This window comes from Macrotis lagotis, chromosome 8, assembly GCF_037893015.1.
Source record: "Macrotis lagotis isolate mMagLag1 chromosome 8, bilby.v1.9.chrom.fasta, whole genome shotgun sequence".
NCBI lineage: Eukaryota > Metazoa > Chordata > Mammalia > Peramelemorphia > Peramelidae > Macrotis > Macrotis lagotis.
Genome location: NC_133665.1, coordinates 105,403,262 through 105,414,338, shown reverse-complemented (window position 1 = coordinate 105,414,338; position 11,077 = coordinate 105,403,262). Strand labels below are relative to the sequence as shown.

At 40.3% G+C, this 11,077-nt stretch overlaps 1 protein-coding gene across 2 annotated transcripts in view; it reads left to right on the top strand.

Moving 5' to 3' along the window:
• Nucleotides 1–208: 208 nt before the first annotated feature.
• Nucleotides 209–11,077, top strand: part of RHOA (ras homolog family member A) — a 66,398-nt gene continuing 55,529 nt past the window's right edge. Inside the window, exons 1-2 of one of the 2 annotated variants that reach the window (XM_074197943.1) lie at nt 209–350; nt 9,371–9,451. The gene's annotated coding sequence lies outside the window, so the exon portion shown is untranslated. The remainder of the gene's footprint in view (nt 351–9,370; nt 9,452–11,077) is intronic. The other variant, XM_074197942.1, reaches the window with a different exon arrangement.

The window sequence follows — 11,077 nt, the reverse complement described above, 5'->3', positions numbered from 1 at the left end:
TTTATAGCCCTGCGGCTCCCGTGATGCCCAGCGCGGCGCTCATGATTGGCTAGACGACGTCCTCTTCGGGAGGTTACGTGATTTGGAGCAATCGTTGCCTAGGGGGCCGGGCTCCGAGAGCGTGGCCGCGGCTCGCCACGGCTCGAAGCCGTCCTGGGCTCGGGAGCGCGCACGTCGCGCCCCGCCCTCCAGCCGCCGCCGCCGCCGCCGCCGCCACTGCCGCCGCCGCCCGCGCTCCCGCTCCCCGCCTGGCCGCCCGCCGGTTTCTTGTGTGGAAACTGCCCGAGTCCTAGAACGCGCGGCTCGCGGAGCAGCTCGCCCGGCGCGGAGGGACCAGAGAACCGCCTGAGGTAAGAGGCCGCCCGGCGGCGGGGGCGTCCCTTCCTGGGCTCTCCCTCCCTCCCCGGCCCCCGGGGCCGAGGTGCCGGCGCCTCCCGGGCCTTCCTCCGCCGGCGGCCGCGGCCCGGCTGTGCTCCCGGGGCCCGGCCCGGGCCGCTCGGGCCCCACCTGCTGCTTCTCTGCAACTCCTCCGCCGCGCCCCCGCCCCGGGGGCGCCGGGAGTGCCGGGGAGCCCCGGGGCCGCGCCCTGCCGCCGCGGCCCACGCTCTCCCCCGGACCCCCGGGGCCGCCGAGCCCCCGCCCGGCGTGGGGGGGCGGCCCCGGGCTGCCTGCGGCGGCGAGAGCCGAGCCCGGAGGAGCTGGGGAGGCCCCGGGCCGCGTCCCCGGCCGTAGGCCCCGGCCTGCTCGTCGCCGCTCCCCTCCTCCTCCTCCCCTTCCTCCCTTCCTTCCTCCCTCCCTCCCGGGGCGCTTCCTCACGCCGCCTCTGGGTTGTTTTCCTACCTGTTACGCGGGCGCTCCTCGGCGCCGCCCGGCCCGGCCCGGCCCCGCTGCACCAAGCCGGGCCGAGCCCAGCCCCGGGCCCGAATCCCGCAGGCAGGCGGAGCCCGGCCCGGGAGGCTCCCCGGGGGTCCGCGCGGGCGGGGGGCGCTGACTCAGGGCTCCTCCAGTCCCACCCCAGCGCCCCCTTTGATTTTTTTAACCCGCTCGTCCGGATCCTCCTTAAAGTTGGTAGGTCTTCCCCCAGCGTGGTCACTCCAGAAGCAGCCGCCCGGGCTGCGGGATTTCCCGAGAGCAGGTAGTGGAGGAGGAGGAGGAGGTTCTGCAGATGCACTCCTGGGGTGGGGGGGCTTGGGGGCGCGGGAGTGGAACTGGTGGAAGGTGGCCCTCTCCAGGCCTTGCTCTTTGCTACAAACCTGATTGGAGGTTGAAAATGGTTCCTTGCAATCTCCAAACACTCCCGAGACAGGGTATCTTGGACCTTCGTAATGTATAATGCGATCGATCTGTCGATTTTGGATTTAAATACAAGAATCCGTGAACAGAAGGAAATGAGCACTTTGCAGTTTTCTTTATGCTTCTTGGTTTTTGCAGTGATTGATTACAAACTTATTGTAAATACTAATTGCATTCATGAATTTATTCAAACATTTCTTTAGGATTGAAATTAAGAGAACCAATCCTAATGCAAAAAAAAAAATTTATCCATGTGGTTTTTCCCATATAAAAACTTGGTTTTATTATTTCAAAGATTTTGTTGGATCAGAGTGGAGTGATACTTTCCTATTTCTGATGATGCTTTAAATCAGAACCACCTGATAATCCTTAATTTTAACTGGGCCAAAAAGTTAATGGTTTAATACTCTTAACACTTTTTTTCCTTAAAGGTATTCTTTGCAAACAAAGTATTATAACTATTCAACCCTCTCAAATCAGCAAGACCATAGTCTCCTTTAAAGGAGAGAGTTCTCCTCATCCTGACACTTGGAATCTTAGACTTAGGTATTGAGTGTTTAGGTATTGAGTGTTTGGCTTGAACTAGCTGACACTTTATAATTGTAATAAAGTAGTTTTCAAACACAAGAAATACATAGGGAGTTTATTAAATACCTGTTGCCTGACTTAAAATGTTATAACAAGTTAAATTTACTAAATTGGTAGCAAGCTATTTAAAGATCAGTTTTCCTTTTATAAAATTCACCTTTGAGGGTCTTTACTTTAAAATATATCTAACACCTTTTGTCCAATGACTTTTTTGTTTGCTTTTTACTAACAGTCCTTTATAAAAAATAAAACTTGAATAAATATTTTTCTTTCTGTTTCCACATGCAGATGATATGAAATGTTAGAGTAGAGGAGGTATGAATAGTCACTGGCCCAGGTTCATATAACTTTTAGTTTTGAAGAGACAATGAAAATTAACTAGTTCAACTTTTACAGATGAAGAAATAGAGGCAGGGGGGAATGAAAAAGGGGGCAAACAGCATTCCAGCAAGACTATCTTGTTGATTTCTGCATTCCATATCCAACAGTCCTTGACGGTTTATTTTTTTATTTTCAAAAGTAGGCTGTTCCTTATACATGAAATACACTCCTAACTTCTACCTCTGACATCCCTTAGCTTCCTGCAAGGCTAAATTTGGGTGCTGCCTACCATGGGAAGCCTTTCCTGATTAACCTATAATTGATAGTTCTCTTTCCCATATTAAATCTTGGTTTGTAAAATCTTTTTTACATTTTTTCCCAGTGGAGTTTAAACTCCTTGAATTTCTGTTTCTTTTTTTCTTAGTGCACATAGTAGGAGCTTAATAGACCTTTGTTGAATTGCTCATGGTCACTGAGTACAAAACTTGGATTAGAGCCCAGGTCTGATTTCCTAGACCAGTACTCTTTCTAGTACATTGTATTAATGTTCTATAATTTCTAAGAATCTGCTGAATTCAATTGCCAAATGGAAATCACAGTTCTTCAGCTTCCAAAGAATTGTCAAAGCAATCTCTCTTCTCCTTGAATTTGGATGGCAACATGATAGAGTCAAGTATAATAAGTGCAAACAGCTATCCCCATCCAAAGCTAGCAAGGTCCTGAACTCAGCAGCTTACACATTTATTTTTCAAAGGTCTAGGCTAGCAAGTTCAAATTTATGATCCCAATCCTGAGTATTTTGGGAAGAGCAATTTAGTTATGGGGTACAATGAAAGCTTCTCAGATACAGAGTTGGAAGGGACAAACACCTTATTTTAGAGATAGAGAAGTTGAGTGACCCCACAGTCAACTGAAGTTTTTCAAGAAGCATTTATTGAGAACCTACTGTATGCCAGGCACTGTGCAAGTTGATGGGGAGACATAGTCTCAAGCAGGGCTGTACAGAATGTGAACAGTAATGCAATTTTATGCAAACCCCCTGTGGGTTTACTAAATGTTTTAGTAAATGAAGCAGAGGTAAGCGGAGCTCTCACTAAAATGGCAAATCAAAATATATTGTCTATTGTTTCAATAAAAATTTTTAAAAGTAAGGTTGGACAGCCCTAGTCTAAAGAATTAAGCAATCTGGAAAAAAAAAAAGAATTAAGCATTCTGAGCAGCCAGGTGACACAATGGATAGAGCACCAGCCCTGGAGTCTTGATGACCTGAATTCAAATCCAGCCTCAGACAGTAATTGCCTAGCTGTGCGAACTTGGGCAAGTCACTTAACCCCACTGCTTTAAATTTAAAAAAGAATTAAGCAATACTTATTCAGAAGTAGATACAAAATAAATGCAAGATCTAATTGAGAAAGAATACTGGCAATTGGGTTAGAAACAAAAGCCTTCGAAGTGCTTCTTGACTGAAGTGACCAAGGTGAGGAGGGAAACTCAAGCATGAGGGAAGGCTAGTTGGAAGGACATAGCAGTAGTCTGTGAATAGAGGAGTGATGGTGAACCAAGGAGGAGTTATGTGAGAAGAAAGAGTCAGCTATGAGGGATGTAGTCATAGAAATACCAAGACCTGGCAACTGACTAGATATGTGGGCTAAGGAGGAAGAGTATTGAGGTTGCAGTTCTGCAAGAATTGTCTTTGATGGGGAGGGGGGAAATGTGAATTCTCTTGGACACAGTGCCTTTGTGATGACTCTGGAGCATTTGATATAGGGTTAGAGCTCAGGGGAGAGACCAGGGCTGACAGCACAGCTAAAGTCAGAGATGGAGTTTGAACCCATTTTTCTGACTCCACTGAGTGTTCTTCCCACCGAATCTGGTTTTATTGTGGGCAAGTCAAAAAAACTATTGCCTTGGGTGTGAAAAGACTTGGGTGATAGTCCCAGGTACCTTATATTAGCTATTTGTCCTTGGGGAGTTCATTTAACCTGAGTCTGTTCCTTCATTCGTAAATTGGGGTTAATATTTCTACTATTTCAAAAGGTTTTCTATGAGGACAGTACTAATCTGTTAATGCAAATCATTTTATAAATGAAGCAACTGACAATAACATTAAGTGATTTGTTGGTAGATGAGGGCCCTGCAGCCCCAATCTCTGTTACATATTGTAGAGTAAACAGATGCCGAGTTACAGTGTTTAATACTGAGTTGGTCATTACTTAGGACTTAAGATAACTTCATTGGCCTGGACCCAAATATAAGGTATTTATTTGGCAATTATCAGGTGAGCCTTGTACATATAGAGTAGTTGACCTTTTGACTCTTGGAGCAGCTCTGATTTTTACATCAGCTGTGGAAATAGGCATGTGCTTATTATTAACCTTGTAGGTTAATGAACCCTTCATTAAAAAGTCACAGACTCGACTGTCAAAAGTCTAAAGGCAACTCTGTATGCAAAGATTATAATTCACTTTTTTTAATGTCATGAATCATTGTCACATTCTGGTAAAGCTTATAAGCCCTCAAAATAATGATTTTAGTGTATAAAATTTGTAGCATTACAATTATGTTAAAATACAGTTATCAGAGTTATTTTTTATAAATCAATTTCATGGACCTCGGGTTAAGAATCCTTCTTTAGGCCAACCTCTTATCTACCCTTTACATCATACCCAGCAAATGATCATCCAACTTTTGAAAACTTCAAATGAAGATGAATCCGAGTAGTTTATTTTAGATGACCTTAATTGTTGGGTAGGTTTGGTTTTGTTGTTTTTACATATCTTAAAGCTAGTTTTGAGTAGGGATTAATTTCTTTCTTGGTATTTTTATCTCCAGTGCCTAGAACAAAGAAAACCTGACATAATGAGTTCTTATCAGTTACATTAGATCTACATCAGCCTCCCAATTTTTCACTTCCTTGAAGTCCATCCCTCCACCCAAAACTTGCTCTTCTTCAGGCTAAAACCATCCCCTCTTTCTTTGGTCTAGTGTCTTTCAGGCTGCCCTCTTCAGGAAACTTTCTAAGTTTCAATTCCTTCTTAAAATAAGATGCATAGAATTGACTAATAATGCTATTTTCCACATAAAATTGCCAGAGTCCTAGTACAATGTTACTATCATTTGCTTAGTTTCTGAACATTGATTGCCTTTTTTAATCATTCTCAGATTATATTAGCTTTTTTTGGATGCTATATTACACTCATATTGAACATGCTATCCACTAAAATCCATGGTTTGTTTTTTTTTTAAATTTTATTTATTGAAGGCAGTGGGATTAAGTGACTTGCCCAAAGTCACACAGCTTTGGTAATTATTAAGTGTCTAAGGGCAGATTTGAACTCAGGTCCTCCTGACTCCAGGGCCAGTACTCCATGTACTGCACCACCCAGCTGCCCCTTGTTTTTTAATTTTCAGTCAAATTACAATTGCCCCATTTTGTACTTGTGAAGATAAAATTTTTGAACCCATGTATTAGATTGTACCTGTATACCTTATTAAATTTGACCCAATGTATTAACACTTTGCAGTTTTGTGTCATGTGTAAATTTGATAAGTACAGCATTATCCAAGACATCAGTAAAAATGCCAAATGATAGATCCCTTTACTTTAAAACCTCCAAGATGATATGATCCCATTGAGTATTTATTTATCCTGGGATTCTACTTTTTACCCAATTTGTAATTCATTTTTATTGTTCTATCGCACATTCATCTATTTTGTCCACAAGAATAGCAGGAGGAATTTTTTTTTCAAATGCTTTTATAACTAGGTATCTCTCCCAAATCTTTGTATATAGTCTTGTCTGTTATCCTGGTCATTGTTTTCCTTGGCCCACAGAGAAACTTTTTTTAAAAAAAAAGTCAAATACTATGTATATTGCTACATATTTCCTAACCATGAATGGGTAAGAAGTTCTTTTTTTCTTTTTTTTTTCCTCCAGTAGGGCTACTTAATGTAGCAAAATTTTCCTTGTTATTTGAGGTGTAAAATATAGGGAGGATATTTACAAGAGAATCCTTCCTTCCTTCCTTCCTGAAAGTAGGGTGGAAACACTAGCAAGGAAGAGATTCCTAAGATTTCTTCTGAGTTTATAGGTCATAGATTTCTTATGAGCTTATTGGGCATGGGCTGTAAGGAACTTTAGAAGTCATCTAGTCTACTGCCTCATTTTACAAATGAAAAAAACCAAGACCCAGAGTACATTGCCCAAGGTTACACAACATAGTAAAGTAGAAGAACCAATATTATTTACATTCTAGTCCTTTTAACTCCATCTCAAAATCAACACATGGTAAGATGGATAAAGTGTTCCCCACTTACTTTTAGTTTTATCATACTAGGTCATAGAATCATAAATTCACAGTTTTAGGATTGGAAGGGGACCTCAGAGGTCATCTAGTCTAACTCATTCATTTTACTGTTACAGGAAGCAAGATTCAAAGAGATTAAATAACTAGCTCAAGTCAGACAATAATACCACCACCTCCTTTATAGATAGGGAAACTGAGGCTTGGATGTTAAATGTCAATGTTAAACCTCCAGCTGTAATTGAAGATGAACTTAGATTTTAACCTCATAAGAATTAAGACCTAGTTTAGGGAGCTTTTTGCTCTATAATAAACTTGCCTCGTCTCACATTTTTGAGTTGTTATTTTTCTATTAATTCTGACATTAAGTGTGTATTATGTACAATGTGTAAAATTTTAGACCTGGAAGAGAGCCTAAGATTAAGGAGACATTCTTTCCCTTCATTGTGCTTCTATAGTCTGTTGTCATTAAGAACAGATAAATTACAAATAAACTGCTTTTTAAAATTACCTACAAATTCATAGATTTTTTTTAAAATCCATCCAGGATTATTTTTCCAATCTTGAACAGACTTTTTAAAAAAAATTGTCTTGAGTTAAATTTACCATATTGCCTCAGTCTATCCCCTTCACATATGTCTAGCCACATCTACTTTTTTGTTCTGTTTTTGCAAGGCATTGTGGTTAAGTGACTTGCCCAAGATCACACAGCTAGGTAATTAAGTGTCTGAGGCTGGATCTGAACTCCTGACTATCCAGTACTCTATCCATTGCACCACCGAACTGCCTCACATCTGCATTCTTAAAGTTCATTTAAACATCTATACATAGTTCTTTAGAATTCAGTAATTACAGCATTTTAGTTTTGTGCTTAACTTTGTTATTTAAAACTGAATAAGCTTATTTGTTTATCACCAGATTAGTAACCCTCTTTTGCTTCCATTCTGGACATAATCAGTTCTTGAGATAAAAAAGGAAGTTTCTTAGTAGCAATTTAGTTATTGATTTCCTTTTTAAAAATTTTATGCATATTTTATCCATATGCTGAAACATTTAAGTAAAACTTTTTATATACACTTGTAATTATGGTAGATATTTGATAGTAAGTGGGAAACAAAGCAGTTTGCTCTCTATATTTTGTCTGTTTCATGTTCTTCCTCATTGAAATATAGACCACTCTTAACAATTTTTAGTTGGTTGGTTCTTGTCCTTTCTTATCGAAGAAGACCAAAATGTCATCACTATGTTTAAGACAAATTATAGTGTGTCTGACTGTGGCCAATTAGACCAGTATGAGCTTGGGATGCTCAACCACAGATCAGGACTAATTAGTCCATGGGAACACTGGAGGTGCTTACTCTAAATTTATGAACGTCACATATCCTCTGAGCTGCTTCAATTCTGCCAATCTCATAGAGTGCTGCCCCTTCCCTGCTGGACAGTCTTGTGTCAGTGTCTACCATGTTACACAATCAGTTTCAAAGTCCTTTTATTTTTTTAATCTTTTTTAATTTTTTATTTAAGACAGTGGGGTTAAGTGACTTGCTCAAGGTCACACCTAGGTAATTATTAAGTGTCTGGGGCTAGTTTTGAACTCAGGTCCTCCTGACTCCAGTGCCAGTACTCTATTCACTGCTATCCCTAGCTGCCATTGTTCCAGAGTTCTTAAGAGAGAGCTTCAAGGTGTTCTAGTACCACTTCTTCTGACCCCCTTGTGAGTGCTGGCCCTGTGAGTTCTCCATAGAATAGTCTTTTTGGCAAGCATACCTCTGGCATTCTAACAACATGCCCAGCCCATCATAGTGGCACTCTCTGTAGTAATGTTGGAATGCTAAGCAGTTTAGCTCAAGAAAGGATCACAGTGTCTGGTATCTTCTGCCAGGTGACCTTCAGAATCTTCCTAAGACAATTTAAATGGAAGCGATTCAGTTTCCTGACATGGGGCTGGTAAGATTGTCCAGATTTCACAGGCGTATTTTCAAGGAGTTCAGCATAACGGCTTTGTAGACCTTTAATTTGGTAGTTGGTCTAACACACTCTTCTCTTCCACACATTCTTTTAGAACCTCCCAAATATTGAGTTAACAGTTTTAAGACACATGCATAGTTAATTGCAACTAGTTTACAGTACAAAATGGGGTATGAAAATTAGTGATAACTTTTATGAATAGACAAAATGATGACTATTTTAAACTTATTTAGGAGCTAGAAAGATCTCTTACATTCAGTTGACTTAAAGGGAGCAAGAAAGCAAACCACATCTATTTGTTATAAAATATTTAGCCAAAAATAAAATTAACAATAAGTGATGATCTTCTGAACTAACTGTACAGCTTTCCTTTAGATTATTCCAGGCAAAGGTCTTATGGTTGTGATGATGTTGCCAATATTATTTTCTTTCTATTTTAGTCAGTGACCTAAATACACTTATTTTTTGGTCTAGAACTAGCAGTTTCCTTTGAATATCCTCACAGGTCAATGAGGAAATGAAAAATTAGGTTTTAGAGGGAATGTTGCATAAGCAAATAGTCTGGTTTTTTTCTTTAGATTATTATTTAAAGAATAAAAAAAAATCACTATCCCTAAGCTGTTTAAAAAAATGATTACAGAGTTTTCAGTGTTCATGGTACATAGTCTACATTGCATATGAAATAAGTCATCGGAAAAATGCATCCATTCATGTTGCAAATCTTAGCATGTCTCAGAAATTGCCCTGAGCCAACCACCATGTTGACTACTGGATTGCATTGTACCCTTCTGGAGAACTCTTGGGGTTGGGTCTTTTTGTATTACTGTACTTGGGTTTCCCACATTCAAAATTAATAGATTTTAATTCTTAAATTTATTGTTTTACATTTTCATAGTGCCTTTCCTCTGAGAAGTTCAAGGTGCTTTACAGAACCTATCTGCTATACAGGTCGTATTTCTCACAGCATCTCTGTGAGGTAGGTACATGCATCAGAAGTCTGTTCTTTTCTGCTTTCCCCCTTAACAAATAATAGAAGGTGTTGGAGAAAATATAGGTACATCATTATCATTAACATTTTTTTTTTGGTTCATCAGTGACAGTCAATGTATTTTTTAGAAGAATCTTTGTTTTTTTAACTGATACCTTTTCTATTGCTTTTATTTTCAAATTACCCCCCCCCCCCCCCAGAGAATTGTCCTGGGTAAAAAGAATAAAAGAAAGTGGGGATGGGGGTTTATAGCAAAATGAACCATACATAGCAGCTCAGTTGACAGTAACATAATGTTTCCCATACCTCATCCAAAAAAAGAGGGAGATATATTTTCTCTTTCTTTTGGGGAGGGGGGGGGTCTACACATGGTTATAAATACATAGTGTTCAGGGCAGCTAGGTGGCACGGTGGATAAAGCACCAACCCTGGAGTCAGGGGTACCTGGGTTCCAATCCGGTCTCAGACACTTAATAATTACCTAGCCGTGTGGCCTTGGGCAAGCCACTTAACCCCGTTGGCCTTGCAAAAACCTAAAAAAAATCAAAACAATAAATACATAGTGTTCAGTTTCCTCTTTTTGGTTCTTTCCATTCATATAGCTGTAATTCAGATTCACTCTTCAATCATAGTTCTGCTTAATTCTTTTTGTTTTTAGTTCCCAATAGATCCTTTTTCTTCAACTTTTCCCTAACTTCCCCGATACTCACAACTATAGCTCTTCCCTGCATTTTTTTTTATTTTTTTTAAAGTTACATGCAAAGCTAGTTTTAATTCTTTTTTCATCCTTTTGCAAGTTCTGCCTTTTTCTATCACCCTCCCTTCCTGCCCCCTCCCTGTGGTGGTAAACTATCCAATACGGGTTGTACATGTACAATCATGTTTTAAAAAAAATCTCTATTTCTGAAAACATTTCTCTTTTTTTTTTTTGGTTTATGTCAGCTGATCCTCCTTTTGTTCCTACGATATGACTGTTAGTTACCCTAGCATGAGACTGACTATGGAGGCAAAGGTATAACACAGCAGATCAGAAAAAAAGAGAGTAATTGAGTTTGGTATAAAGGAGTAAAAGTGTTTGAACAGTGACTAATATTAGGGTAACAGATACAGGGAATATACATTTAATACATTGAGTCTTCATATACTCAGCTAGGTATAATGAGAATAAATTTCTGAAGCTGAGTAGAAACCAAACATCTTGGCCTGAACTTGTATTGCTGCGGAACTTAGTACTGCTTGCTTACTGACTTCAATTGTATCTGAAGAAATTGTATAACTTTAAGTGTGGTCCTATATATTCATGGGTATTCTAGTATGTAGTTAGGTATATAACTTAACTGTTTAGCAATTCTTTTTTTTGCCAGGCAAACAGGGTTAAGTGGCTTGCCCAAAGCCACACGGCTAGGTAATTAAGTGTCTGAGACCGAATTTGAACCCAGGTACTCCTGACTCCAGGGCCGGTGCTTTATCCACCACGCCACCTAGCTGCCCCTGTTTAGCAATTCTTGATGCTACAGTAATCCTGTCTTTTCTTGAATATTGTACTACTCTGACTTGTTCTCCTTGTAGCATCTTTTTTTAATGTAACTTTTTTCATTTAAAAAAAACTCCTGT